Here is a 16028-nt window from a genome sequence, read left to right as displayed (position 1 = left end):
TGTGTCAGAGCAGAGCTGCCTGATTGTGGGAGGGTCAAAAAAAGGATGACCCAGTGATTCTAAAAATGCCAGTGAGCAGCTGATCTCCTCGGGCAGGTCGTTTGGCGCCTCGGGGCTCTGACAGATGAGGTGTCGTCTCTCTGGGAAGGCCTGAGGGCCCCTGCTGGGTGATTTCAGGCAGCGCGAGCGCTCACACAGCCTTCACAGCTCTCTAACATCGTAGGGACCCGAGCCAGAAAGCGCTTTCAAGGCTAAAGATTTGGGATTGGTTGTGAAAGCACCAGCAGCCTGTGTGAGGAGACGTGATCCCGTCTCCCACGTCTTGTTAAAGTCTGGAGCTGGTCGGCCAGATTCGTGTCAGCCGCAATCTGCTTTAGTCCTTAAAGAACATCCGAGGGGGGTTGGTGGGGGGGGGGGGGGGGCAGCTGCTCAGGAACACACCGCACAGTGAACAGCAGCCTTCGCTCTCACTGAGCCATTTCATGCTCACATCTCGAGGGCTGCGCTCAAACACAGCTGAGTGTGACAGGATTTTGTTGGGGTTTTTTTTTTTTCCACCACTGCTGGCGACTGGAAGCTGCCCAGTATAATGACAGTCATTACTGGTGACCACTGGAGAGATTCGCTCAGGCAGCTGGGAGAATAAAACGCTTCCACTGGCTGCAGTGCAAGAAAACAATTTACATAAATTTCACTTGCAAATAACATATGAGGTGGAAACCTTTACGCACATATACACAGATTAAGAGGGGGCAATAGACAGGAATTAATTACAAAATCCAAAAACCTTATTAAACTCTTTAATTCAATAATGTCATTTTTTTTTCTCGCACGTTGGAAAATCATATTGTGAGACAAAAATAAACTAAAGGTGAAGTAAAAGAAGCTGCTTCTACTGTTTGGCTACATTCACATTAAAAAAAATCTCATTATCAAATCAAGCTGGAGGAGTTATGCTTCCTTCTTTCTTATCTTCTGCCTGGAATGACGATAAACTGAGAGTTGTCAGTTATTAGAATATACTTTCATAATGATGGAGGACTCCCAGGAGATGGCGAGTGGATTATCAGAGCAGCAGAAATGAGCTCCTTAAGGGCTGCAGAGAGTTAAAATTTACATAAAACATGCCTATTGATTGACAGAGCAGTTTGTATTGGAATCCCAAGGCTGGTGTTTCGATCCTCCATCTTTTCCAAAGTGTCCTCCGGGTGGTGGAGCATAGCAACAGATTCCATTGCTGGGCGACTGTATCCACGAATGGATGAATGCATTAAATAATCTAAACTGCTTATATCAGACAGTTTGCATTAGTATGATATTATTATTATTATTAGTAGAGCAGCCACATACATCTTTCATCTCACAGCCGTCCTCAGTTAATTGGGGGTGGGGGGGGGGTAGCTTGTGTGAATCAGTGGGTGAATCAAGTCGTCCTTCCATCCTAAGGTTGTTGGTTTGATCCCGAATCAATCCAGTCCATGAGTTCTTGGAGCCCAAACTGCTTCCAATGGAGACGGAGCACCGCTGCTCTGTGTGGAAGGGAATGTGAATGACAGCATGAAGTGCTATGAGACAGCTGGAGCAGTGAAATCAGTTTATGTGAGTGAAATTCGTTTATTTTTCAATATAAGTCAGAATCAAATACTTTATTGTTAACGGCATTTGGGATCTCCAGACAAGTAGAAATATTTGCTCAGGTGCGGAGTTAGACGTTTTTACGATGACATTTATTGTTGTCTTACCTGTGACAATAGTAGTTTTGTGTTATAGTTTATTTTTATTCGCCGAACTCTTGAAATGACCTTCACTCCAGATACATGTTTATTTTGGGACGTATAGTAGTTGCTGTACTCTTCTTGTCCTTTCCTTTTTTTTCCCCATCACTATTTATTCTAAGAAGAATTAACGTGTATGTGAATATGTGTGTTTGTACACAGTGTCCTCTGCCACTATAAAGGACTGATTCACTAAAGCCAATGTTCCCAAGTGAAAACGGAAAGCTTTTGTTGCGAACAATTTTATGGAAATTGGTCCATGTTGGTTTTCATGCAAATTCCATGGAGTGATTCAATGGAGAACAGATAACTCGGGGGGGGGGGGCAAAATGAATGAGACGATTATTTGCTTAGCTGTGATTGACTGGCTTGTATCAACCTTTCTTCTTGAGTTTCTCCTCTGTGTTGAACTGAAGTTGGCTTGTTTTTGACATGTCCAGGCCCTGTTTACGCTATAACGTGTCACGTGACAACACCTAATCCTTAAAAAAAAATAAAATAAAAAGGACCGTGTTTACACTGCAGCAGCGGACACAAAGACAACGATGTACTTAGTATGCCGAGCCATGCGAGGGCGCTGTTGCTTGATTTTGTAATGAAACCCCACAGATGTGTGTGCAGAGAACAACACGCTACAAACGTGAAGCAAATGGAGAGAACCAGACATCCTAGTGGACTGATGACGCATCGGATGCGATCAGGGGTGAGTCTCAACTATTAAACTACTGATATGGACGATAAGAGTAGGATACTGACAGTCACGAATACCACGGCGGGTCGCCATGTTTGTTTATAAGTGGATGGGAGGAGAAGTGAGGGGGACCGATGCGCACGCGCAGCAACAGGCTCTGTCGCCTCTGGCAGGGGGGATGAGCGGCCGTGAAAGAAACCTTCCACCTTGGGAGCCGAGATAAAAACTTCACACATACAGTGCATCCGCACACTGGTGTAAACGGACCCCCCAAAAGTGAAGAAAGTTTTGCAGATACACTCGTGTTCGTTGTCGTGTAAACGGGGCCCCAGTCTGTCCTCAGTGTTGCCCTGACCTCTGGCAATAAGACTTAAGACGCCCAATAATATCTGATATTCTTTCATCCAGGTCGCTTTGGTGATGTTCACAATAAGACATGCAGTAACGTCAAATGATGTATTATCTTCTCCCGCCCACGGCACACCACCATCAGAAACATCCTCCATATTTCCTTCTTTTCTCTTCTACAAATTGCACCCTGATGACTTGCATTAAACTTTTAACGTTCTCCTCCCCTAATGAGGCATTCTCTCACTTCTTTGAAGACGCGTTAACTCCAAAATTCAGTTTTCCCTCAAGTTTAAACACCTCTCAATGATTCAACAATGAGCAGACTGGCAGAACGAATGATAGAAAGAAAAGCACTAATTGTTATCACTCACCACGGCACATTTCCTCAGCAGAGAAAAATAGCTTTTAGCAACTTAACTAATTGTTTTTTGGCTCCAAATCAAACAGTCCTCTGGTTTCCTCTGAGTAAATGGGCCTAATGTTCTAAACGGCTCTTCCTGGGGAGAAATGATGCAAGAATGGAAGTGAAAACCCTTTTTTTTTTTTCAGGCATGTTTTGTATTTACGCTGCAAAGTTTTGAAAACGATGTCCGTTGACACGGCAACGGCAGAAACGATGTCGTTCTCATATTGTGTCACTTGTGGGTGCGGTCGTTATCGTCCCTCTCCTGGTACAATGCGCAGAAGAACTAAATACTATGACGTGCAGCCGCGAGCCACGAGCGTTTCCAGAAAGTTGTGTTTTCAGTGGCTTCGTGTAAACAGACTCCCGAAACGCAACCAAAGTTTAGCGTTTCCAGTGGAATACGTGGAATGAGTTTGATTCCCAGAAAAGATAAGGACCACGAGCGACCCGCTGAGCGTTCTGTCAATGTGCCCTGGAGTCCACCAGCAGGTTGCAGTGTGCTCACTACCAGCGTCTCTGGATGGGGGGAGATGAAGGGCTCTTACAGTAAATTGCTTGGTGATGAACTTTGTCCGTACAGTGCAGCTCTGCAGAGGCACACCTTCCACCCCGACACTCTCATTTCGCGAGGAAGTCAGAAATATTACGTAAATAAACATTACTTAAGACTTACATCAGGTAATTAAAGATTAAAAATAAGATTTCAAGCTGATTAGTTGTTAGACCGGCTGTTTATTCAACATTCACTCACTGAGCAGAAACTTTGTACTGAAAATTGTGCGGCTGTGTCGTATCTTAAATCAGCGATTTCTGGAGATTAGATTCTATTAGATTTGATTCGAGAGCTTAGAGGGTTTCTGTGTGGAGTTTGCATGTTCCCCCCTTGTGTGTTGTGTCTCTACATACTATGGCTTCATCCCACGTCTCATGTCCCGAGCATGTTTATGTATGTGTGCCCTTTAGATGAAGCCTATCCTGGATCTTTAATTCCCTCTAACCACTGGGAGCATTGGAATGCAGCCACTAGAAATCAACAAGAAATCCATTTTTCAAATGAAATAAACAAACTGTACTGCAATGTTTTAATTCATGAAGTTAAAATTCACAATACTTGGAAGCTATTGATATACGCTTGCACATTTTCCCTTTCCAAGAATATTTCATCGACGTTTGGATTAGAAGAGTTGTCCCACATGAAACCAGCAACGTGATCTGCACTCGACTGGATTTATCGATTAACATCCAGCCTTTTCCAACGAAAAGCAGGCGAGGGAATGTGAAGGCAGTGCTACCTGATAGCGATTGAAAAGCACGCACCAGTTTATGAACGGAGGATATTTGGGCCTTAAGCTGCAAAAACTTTCCAGAAGTTCCGGGGATAATCAAAGTCTACATGTGATCGGATGGCTATTTGATATCTCATGCGCTTAGTCTAAAAAAATAAAATGAAAGCTGCTGCTGCTGTGTGCAGACTGCTTTGTATTGCCTGTGTGTTTTGATCAACTGAAGGAATTTCTGGTGTTTTGGATCCACTTTGCCGCCATTGGCTTCTCTCCGATTGAGTGTTGTCTCAATGGACCGCATTAAAGTGTAATAAAGCACGATCAAGAAGTTTACAACCCTTTTGCTGCCATTGTTGTGCGCCTTTCGTCTGCTTGTTCTCCCACAACTAGATTGGAAGGGCCTTATTTGCATAAAACTCTATATAAAATGCCCCCAAAAAATGTGTAGTTACCTTTTTAGTTTGTGGAGAAATACCAAGAACTAAAGGTTCCACAAACTTTTGGTCAAAATACGCTCTTAACTTTCCGACTTGCTGTGGCCCTGCTCCTTTTATTTAGGAAAGCTGACAAAAAGTCTCTCGGCATAACACTGACTTGCTTTTGGAACTTGGTGTGCCAAAGCAGACAAATCGTCCTCAATTCTGAATTTAGTGCAATGTCACCTTAAGGTTGAGGAAGCGTTAGTGGACGATGTTATTGCAGTTTAATTGCCTCCGTCTCGCCCAGACTCTCCCCCAAATAAAATGGTTCAATGGGTCAAAGTCAGTTGCTTTAAATGGTCAGATCATAGATATAAACACTAGATGCCGCACGTCCCATCAGCGCGACGTGCCTACAGCGCCGCCATCTTGGGGAGGTCACCCGTGCCTGCTGAATATATAGATTCCAGGCGAGAAAATCCACAAAAACATTTGTAGCTTGCTTGATAGTCCACGAAGCAACACAGAAAATACCAATTTTTAAAGCATTTTAAAGAAATGTGTTGGTGGATTTTCGAACCTGGGATGTGTATGTTTAGCACGAGTGGGTGACCTTCCCAAGATGGCAGCACTGTAGGCACGTCACAGGCGGCGCTGTGAGGCATCTCGTTTACTTTTATATCTATGGGTCAGACGGCCTAATTGTTTACTGTGGTTATTTCTAAGAGAAGTAAATGTCAGCTGGAGTGTGTTTTCTCCCTTCGTAGGTCCTGATCAGTATTCAGAAATATTGAACCGGTGCTCTGCGTTTCCCTGCAGGGTGACGATGAAGCGGCGGCCCGTGGCCGGCGCCGTGCTGCCCCATCACTATGGTGACGAAGCTTTTCCCACCTCATGGTAAAGGATTGTTTCCACCCGCTGAACGGACACGATGTCCTCTGACAAACGCCAAACAGACCGGAGCATTACATAACAACGGAGGTTGGAGAAAAATATACCTACTGTATTTCTTTAGAGAAAGAGAGAGACGGAGTCAGACTGTGCATATCAAGGTTTTCTACTCTGTTATTGTAGCAGGAGTGGGAATAGTGCGAGTGCAAACCAGAAATCAATGTATTTCCCTGTACTTTTTCTAACTCCAGCCCATTGCTTCGAATATTTTTTTCTCTTACTTATGTTTTGATTTCTGCTTTAACAATTTTGATGTGTTGTTTTCCGACTCCCAATTAGTTTGTCACTGTCACAGATTGTGCTGTTCGGTTGCAGCCGGGTTCTGTTTGTTGTCAGATGTGATTATATCTCCCCTGAGGAAACACACTTTTTTCACCTGATGTTTGTTTTTTGCTCACCTGAAGAGATCACAACACCCCCTAATCCCCCGATATTAAGTGTTAATATCTGTATTTTTAGTCCTGTGCTGGTGCATCAAAGCATAACTGACTGATGCATGTGCATCATACACCTGCTGTGGTCTTTCAATTCATTTCCCTTAGATTTTATTTATAAAACCACCAGTAACAACCTCTCATGGCAGCTTCTGCGAGAAGAATGCATCTTAATAACAGACCAGCTGGACCAAACATGGAGAACGTAGTCTGATCTATGGATCACACATGCTGCATGCATCCTGCTGTAGTTAATCAATCATGTTCTAAATGGAAAACGCATGCTTTTGTTCAGCAAATGTGAAGTATGATTGCAAGGACTGAGGTGTTTTGAACGTATGAAGAGTGATAATGGATCTGTTGGAGAAAGGATGTTGGAGATGGAGCTGAAGTTTGAACCAGAGATATTGTTCCTGGAACCACCTCTCATCTTGTGGGAAGAAGACGTTGAGGAAACTCCACACGAGCCCAGAAAGAACGTAGAAACTCCACACAGAAATGTCCTTACTCACATTCTCAACCCAGGTATTCTATCTGCGAGGTCACAGTGCCAAACTCTGTGTCGCTGTGTCAGCCGGGGACAAACCAGCGGTTTTCTATTTCCACTCAAACGTATATAAATCCACCTGAAAGGAGAATCAAGGTCTTATACGAAGAGAAAACCAGTGAATAATACGCTCATCTTTGGTTGATATCATTGCCTATAAAAAACTAAATTGGCTCTTAGTAATTGAATGAAATCATTTCCCTGATGGTGCGATGTTCTTTTCTCCTCTGAAACGGCCCATCTTCAAACCAGAACAAGTGGTGCGTCAAGTGGTGGATGAAATGTAATGACACAGTTCATTTTAGTGTGTTTTTTTTTTTTTTTCAGTAATAGTGTGTTTTCATTCCATTCGAAGGTGGAAACATTCAATCTGGACTCACTTGGCAAGAGACGGGAACGTTGTCAGTTCTGCAGACCCCCCCCCCCCCCCCCCCCCCTCCAGTTTTATCACCCCGTATTGTGATTCAACAATCATCTTCAACAAAAACACGCCGCCCTCAGACGTGTTTGAGGTTTTTCTCGGCTGCATCGCCGCGAGGCAGCGGACCGTCGACAGGGAAAACATGGTGGTACGATGCTGCACTTACGATGATTCATCCCTCTCCAACTCTGACCTCAGCTGAGCAGTTCGCTCTCCTGGCTGGAGTGGGTGTTTGTGTAAAAAAGTACAAGGCTGCGCTTTAAAAGCTGGTATGTAACTCCTGAAATCCAGCAGGGAGATCGGCGAGGCCGCCGGCTCTCAGCTCAGTAAAATGTACATCTATACGCTGATGATGTGCTGATAAACATTATTAACGCATCATCAGCTACATCTATGGCCTCATGCTAACATTCCCAATGCACACTGCTCAGCCAAAACATTCTATGTTAACAGTAATATTCCATGTTAACTGATGATGTGGTTTTTTTGACTGATTCATATTTCTCTTTAGCTGTCTTTTTTTTTTTTTTTTAAGGTTTTTGCAAGCTTACCTTTGTGTATATTACACAATTAAATAGGTTTTTTATATATATATATATTTTGTCAAATAAATAATAAACTTTTAATATAGATGCTTTAATGTTGGAGTTTTGTGACATAAATGAATTGCATGCTATATATTTAAAGCAAAATATGTTATATCCCTTAATCGCAAATAAAAAAAAGTGTTCATGTGACTCACATTTTTTTTACTGCAAGAGCATTTTTATATCTAAATGAATCAACTGTAATACGTGCCATTTAGCTCTGAGCTGAATCTGGTGTATTTACAGCTCTGGTTGTCCCAATCAAATAAATGAATAAATTAAATTAAATTAAATATTACGGGGTATTCAAAAAACATTTGAAAAGCATAAAACTTAGGGAAATGATCAAAAATCCTTTGCAATCTATAATTGAATTTTTTTCTACATGTAAATAACCATATATGTTTTTGTTTGTTTTTTTTTAAAAGGTTACAAAAGTGAAAAACAGTAACGTACCAATATCTTTTTTTTTTTACATATTGACGACAAGTACTTTCTCATATGAGTACTGTGATGAGGAGGATCTATACTTACTGTTGAAGAGAAATACATGTTATCCCTCTGTTACATGCCAGTCGTGTGTGTGCTTCTCCTTCTCTCTCTCTGTTGTTCCAGGTCAGATGTCTGAGGGTTGGCCGCCGTCCACCTGTAGGATTCAAGGAGACGATCATCACTGGGCGTCACAGACTGGATCCAGCCAATCGTCTTTCAGCTCCCGAGACGAACGAGCCCAGCAGGAGGTCAGCGGATGTTTTCTGCTGCGTCTCGGCTTCAATGCTGCACATTTCTGGACTCAGTTCAGACGTTTGTGGACGAGGTAGAGACGACTTAATTCTTACATTGTGCACTCACTATTCTGTTATAATCCATAGATTGTTGATTGGTCAGTTGTTGTTGTTGTTTTATTTATTTTTTTGTCTTTTTGATCTGTACGTTGAAAGTTATATTTATTTATTTTCAATTCTTTTATAGAATAGAATAAACTAAAATAGCATTATTGTCATTATGTCTCAAATAATGAAATTACAGGTGCTTCTCCCTTCGTGCAGACAAAAAGTAAACAAATTGTACACATAATAGACAAATTGTGCAAATGAGATCAAAAGACCGCACCTCCATTTTATCTAATCCAGATCAGCTAGGCCTTTCTTATTTTCTATCTTTGTTCTTTTAATACAACCACGTCATCCCTCCCTTTACCTCATTTGGAGTACATAACTAATTTATAAAAAGAAATGTAACACAAGTGGCTTGTCCAGTGTGACTTTTCCCAACAGCTGTTGAAGTGGATCATAATGTTTGTTATTTCAGATTTTCTTTTTTTTTTTAAAGGGAATGTAACCCCCTCCAAGCATTTATCTAATTAGGACCAAAAGGGAAGTAAATCCCTCCCATTGCCAAGCAGATGCGACTAATTCCATTACTGTTAGTGAGTTCACGTCTTATTGGTTACAAAAAGCAAGCAACAACTTAAAAAGAAATGTGATCAGACATAACTGGGTATCGCGGTTGTGTGTCATAAATATGCATCAGTGAAGCGCTTCATGTATCTTTCATAGGTCAACCAGCAGCCTCGGCTCAAGGCCCGACTATCTGCTGACTTAAAGAGAAAACAGGTTATCTAACACACAAACCTCCCACATAACACCTGCGGGGCTCCACAAACCTCCGTTGTGTGAAGCTTTCATCCACGTGCATTCTCAGTTTTTGCATCAACAATAAACCAAGTTCTTTTAATCCTAATTGTTTGAGTAATGGTTTTTTTTGTGTGTGTGTGTGTGTGAGCCGGCGTGCTTAAATGTAGGCGTTTTTGGTAGCAACTGTTGGTAACATGGCTCCCTGTCAGCGAGAGGCAGCACGGCCACTGAAACCATAGCAACACCAGGCGGAGTCCGCGCTCGGCGCACTTAAAAAACATCAAACGTATTTTGGAAAATCACAAGAGGGGCCATGCAGACACGTCAACGCAACGGCAATCTCACAGTCTTGTTTCCTGCTTTCTCTTTTGACTTTTTCTGCTTCCTCCTGGTTTTTCTTCTTTTTGTTCCTCTTGCCCTTCTCCTCCTCCCCTCCTTTCTATTTGTGCTGTCCTCATAATCTCTGTCCATCTCCCTCCCTCCTCGCTCAGAAGCCTCTCATTTATCCGTCTCCACGTCTTCCCGGCCCTCGTGTATCTGTCCATCTCTCTCTCTGTCTCTCTCTCTCTCTCTTCGTTCCTACCTGCCTCAGCTCAAATGTGCTTGGTCATTTTCTGCCTGTTTGTGTGTGTTTGAAATGCCAGCAGAAGCACAGATGACTTAACTTGATTTGTCTCCGCTTGTCTGTCCTCCTCCCTGCATGTCTCACCCTTTCTCTTCCGCCTCATGTCCTCACATCTCTCCTGGTCGGCCTCGCTAGACTCTATTTATATCTGTCTTTACCCTTCTTTGTCTCTGTACCCTCTATCTGTCTTTCTGAGTCCTCACATCCCTTTTATTGTCTTCAGCTCTTTGTTTTTCTCAACTCGAACCTGAATGTAGTCCTCTCCCTCTCTCTCTCTCTCTCTCTCTCTCTCTCTCTCCACCCACACTTTCCATCCATCCACCTGTAGCAGCAGCATCATCATCTCAGCCTCTCTGGCATCTGTCTTATCGAACTTGCCGAGGCAGGGAATGTCTGCCCTCCTCTTCCTCTTCCTCTTCCTCCTCTTCCTCCTCCTCCTCCTCCTCCTCAGCGGGAGCTCGACCACCTCCCTGCGGTCGTGCTGAGCGAACCCGGCGCAGCGCCGTCATCCTCAGTGTGTCTCTGGATGAAGTCGCTGCAGCTTAGAGCAGAGACACACCGCCCTCCTATGGTGAGACTAAAAAATAATAATAATAACAATAATATTAATAATAATTGAGCCAAAAGAGATGAACATTGATGAACACAATGTGTCAATGTTGAAAAGAGTCCAGCTCTAGTTGCTCTCGTTTGAATCATCTGGCAAGTGTTTGTGCGTCTTTCCACGTTTCAGAGCTAAGAAAATGATTTCACAGCACTTTAGGCCCAGACTTGAAAGTTTCAAACCAAGAACGTGATGAAAAGCCACAATGTTTTACATAATCTTACATCAGAAGCTGTTTTGCTGAGAGTACGTGGTTGGAAACAGTCTGTGGCTGATTTTGATGATATTCTCAAAGCTACACACACAAGGGGGTTTTGGACCTTCAACAGATCTGTATTATCTTTGGGCAGTGGAGGACAGGAAGTTAGAGAAGTAGATTTTGGATTAAAGCAAGGGTATCAAATTCATTTTCGTTCACATACGGTCTAATTTCACCTCGAGTGGACCTGACCAGTCAAATAGTGCCATAATAACCCTCAAATTTAAACGTTTAACGTTTTTCTTTGTTATGCGTGATCAAAGTGTTTATATTTTCATTAAACCAAACAGTTAGTCCCAAAATGACAACAATCTCAACCTAAAGACAATATCATTGAAACCTTCTGGTTCAAAATACAGTGAACTGTCCCAAAAACAACTTTTGGACATGTTTTAACAAACTCCTGTTGACAAGTTTGAGGCTGGTTTGATAGCAAGGAGGTAGCTGGAGTCCATGGCAGCGTCTCCGTGTTGTCGCGTCCGCTACTGTTAAGAAAATTGTCTAAAAATGGAGTTTGCATGTTCCCCATGTGCATGAGTGGGTTTCCTCTCAGAGTCCAAAAACATGCATGACAGGATAACAGGTGATCTTAAGTTGCCCATTAATCATGAATATGAGATAATGTGATTGCCTCTCTGTGGGGGGGGGGGGCTGGCGACCCGTCCCGGGTGTATCCTGCCATCAGTCAGGGCAATTATCAGCTCCTGATCCCACAACAAAGTGGTGTAAAGCCACTATCACGCGTGATCCCAGATGATTTATTTTATTCTTTTAATACAAGTTTACCTCACGCGGAATTTCTATGCTGCAGTAAAGCATTCCTTTCCTGTGCAAACAACATCTACTGTATGTCTTTGGGCACAAAAAATGGATTTTCCAGACCATTTTTCTTTGTCTGATTTGCAGCCATAAAGATCGAGAGTGTTATGTGCTGCACAGATTGCCGAGCCCCCAGAGGCTAATTTGTGGCTTTGTGATATTGGACTATAAATAAGACTGACTTGACTTGACACCATCAATGCTGAGGAGCCCGTGCGGACTCCTCGAGGGGAAACTCTCCAGCGGTCACCGGAGTGCGCTAAAGTGAATCTCAGTCATCCTCAGGTCAGAACCTCAATTCTCGCACATCCACACTAATTTTCCAGACTTTTAGGCTTCTGCTGCGTCGGCCGCGGATCCCGCCGAGGACTTGATCACAGTCGAGGAGCATTTCAAGAGCAGTGCGGTTATACGCTGCACTTCAATGGAGTCGGACCCTAGAGGGACGGATTAAAACAGAATGCTTTAAAATGAATGTAACAAGCAGCCAGATCATTGGCGCATCGCCGGCCTCGCCTCGGGCTACTACTCACTTGGAATGCCGCGACTCCGCAGCCCAGAAACTCCCACTTCTTTCAAAATGTACAACTTTCTGCTCAAAATCCATGTCGTTTTAACTCAAACCCAGGAAATTTGAGCTCATGTTATTCCAACAAATTGTTCGACGCTCAGCAGGTTGAAGAACATTTGGTAGAAACGGGAAAAATGTATAACTGAAATGCTCCCTTCTCCGGTGTTCAAAAGTAGCTGCTCATTCTCCAGGTGAAGATTGAAGTCTTTGGATTTTTGTAATTACAGACGTCTTTCAAGTTGCTTCTTGCACCAGTAAAAACCCCGTATGGTCACAGTATTGTATTGGCCTTTGTGATATCTCTTCTGCTTCGTCCCACTCAGGGGTCACTGGGGCCCGGAGCCAATCCCAGCTGACAAAAACCTCTTTAGACGCCCCCATTGGTCCATCACCGGGAGAAAAGACACACAGACACACACTTATGGCCAATTGACCAATGACCTTCCATTACACGGTTCTGTTCTGTGAGGAAAAAAACAACACACACCATTTCATGCACCATTTCCACTTTTAAATAGATGGGTACAAGCGATACTCATCTCTGCCAACTAATACCGAGTACCAATGTGAGTACTTATTAAATTCCATCCAGTCTAATTTATATTCTATAAGCAAACGATGTTGTAAAGGCTATGTATTGTCGCGAACCAATTCCAACAGCCTTGAGGGCTACAACTCCATCTCCAGTACGTATAGGTCAGTGCATAGCGTTTAGCCACTGTAGACTGAACACTGTGTACTCACACACACTGCAGGTCGCCGTTACCTGTTACCCCCTCCTGCCATCTACACGGAGATGAAAAAGCCCAAGCGTTTTCAGAAAGTCCTCGTTTTTGCCCCTTTAAATGAAAACATTTCGTAAAATTCCAGTATTGAGGACCATCGAGCACCGTACTTTATATAGGTATCGGTGTCGGTGCACACCCACAACTTGACAAAATCCACGCGTGCGGAGAAAGACCATTAAGAGAGAAGCTGTGAATTGAACCCAAATCTGGAGCAACAGACTTGTGTGGTATGTTGTGCTCGAAGGTCTTGGTGATTTAAAAAAATGTTTTCCAGTCCGCACTTCTTCCGTCAACAACGTGTTGTTGAGTTACTCCCTCTCTGTAGTAAAAATCTGTCAGCTTATGACAGAACACCCGCCACCCTCCACTCTGAGCTCACATCATGTCAGATTAAGCGGCACCCTCAGAGAAACTTCTCACATTTGCTTTCCCGGGTAATTACGGGCGCCACATGATGTAAGACTCTGTCAGCGACGTGGACCTTTCCAGCTCTGTGTCACACGCCACCGCAAACGTGACAGCTAATCTACCAAATGTTGACGCCGGAGTAATGGAAATCTAAATTATTATCAATTTTATTCACACAAGTCGGCTTTACGTAGAGAAATGAAGATGAATTAGCTTCATACCACTGAAGGCAGTAATATAGGCTTTTGGAGATAAGAGGTAGTGCAGAAGATGGATGGATAAATTCTGTTTAAAAAAAGAAATACAAAGATTAAATCATCTCCTTTTCCACTTTCGTTCAAACGCAGACATCATGCCAGCGTGCGTGTCTCTGCTGCCTCTCCCTCGTACTACATTTTTTTAACGTGACTCCGTTTAGAGACAGGACTTGAGCAGGAGGGTAGTTGGATTTTACAGCACTAATCTCATGTTACAGGAGATACAGGTTGCGTGAGGAAGCATGAAAGGGAGGAGAAAATGTAATAAAAGTGCATTAGTGTTGTAGAGTGGGCTCGTGAGAACTAAATTATAAATGAATGTTATATATGGGTATGAAAATTAAGAGTCAGGAAGCGCCTGTGAATTTTTTTTAATGTATGCTCATACTTTAAATAAATTATTTTAAAAAAGAGGTAATTATCATTCTAATGTAAAGAGAGAGTTAATTATACCCTATATATGTACGGACTTAAATTTTGACCAGTTTCAGATGAATTAAATAGGGGAATAAAATCCTAATTTGAATAAAGTTTTAACACTTTGTACCTGACGTGTCTATATTTTATGACATTTTATATACTGGGAGTCCGTTTAAAATTATGAATTTATGGTAAAATAAATAAATACGACTAATGAGCCACATGATCGTTAGTTGCCATGTACTTCCTGTGTGTGCATATATTTTTTTTCTTTCTGGTACACTGATTGCAAACATGTTTTAATTAATCAATGACTTTATAAATGTGAATGTGTTTATCTGTGCTTGTAATGGATGGCGTATAAATGGCCTTCTTCGACCCAAATCCCTAAAACAAAGTGCTTTCAAATGGATTAATGGACTGTGATTTCTAATCAACAGAAACCAGCTTATCACAGTCTAAAAGGATCAATGCACTTCTTTTTCCTTCTTAAAAAAAACAACTCTTGTGACTTCACCTCATTTTCATTCTAATTGTAATGCTGTTAATAATGTGAAGCTGATATATTCCCTTTAGCCTGAGCATTGATTGGCGTGTAAACATGAGGTGGTTTGACTATTTCACGCACTATAATCCCAGTTATTTCTGCTCCTATGTGTCAAATAATCGACTAAATGTGATTTGGAATTAGAATCCATGGTTAATTTGTAAATCCCTGTTTTAAATACCAGCAAAACGACTTGTAAAATGTGCTGAGATTAGATCTTTATGTATAGAATAATTCAGTGTCACCATGTAGTGAGCTACTTTATAACTGTCACTCCATCTTCCTTTCTGTCTTTCTTTCTTTCTTGTTATCATGTCGATATGATAATCCAGCACTGCTGGCACGCTGCCTGCACCACATGTTGACAAAACCCAACATGACACAAAGAGATGACAATCGATGTTTTGTGGCAGCAGAGGAGTGTTCGCACTCGTCTGAATACGGATTAGCCAGAAGATTATTCCATAATTAACCCATGACCATCTCTCTCTCTCTCTCTCTCTCTCTCTCTCTCTCTCTCTCTCGCTCTCTCTCTCTCTCAGTCTGTGATGGATGTAGAATAATTTATGCCCTCAAGCAGCAGCTGTTCAAATACACTAGTGACACCTGCAGGAGGGGAGAAGAAACACTTGATGGAGAAGAAACAAAGAGTCAAGTTTAATAATAAAATAAAAATCTGCATGAATTTAGCCTGATTGAATAGCACACGGGGATCCTGTTAGTTCAGTTATTTCCTCTAATAGACTCACCTGCAGGAAGTGTTTGAGGAATCTGTTAGATTGTGTAAAACGAGAACTAAAGCATTATTGGCTACACGTATGACGTGTGAAAGTCTCCGTTCATGTGATCATCATGTCCTGACAGTACATTCGATCATTTCTATAGAGGAAATACATCCCAAAACATTACTGCAAAGGACCATAGCTTGATCTTCATTTTTATTATGTCTTTTTCCCTTTTCTTTTTCCTTTTTTTAAATAAAAAGCTGTCTGAACAAATGTAATCAATTTATTTGCTAATTTCTTTATTATGATTATTATGATTATTATGATTATGATGATGATGATGATTATTATTATTATTGTTGTTGTTGTTGTTGTTATTGTTGTTGTTAGTCATGGATTATGGTTTGATGAGTTTTCTCTATTTTCGCTTTTTTTTTAAACAATTCCCGTTATTCTGTATGTTTTTAGCGATTTTGACCTTCTTTAGTTGCTTTAGCCTAAAT

The sequence above is a fragment of the Blennius ocellaris genome (assembly GCF_963422515.1).
Source record: "Blennius ocellaris genome assembly, chromosome: 8".
Taxonomy (NCBI): Eukaryota; Metazoa; Chordata; class Actinopteri; order Blenniiformes; family Blenniidae; genus Blennius; species Blennius ocellaris.
This window is presented reverse-complemented; position numbering follows the sequence as displayed.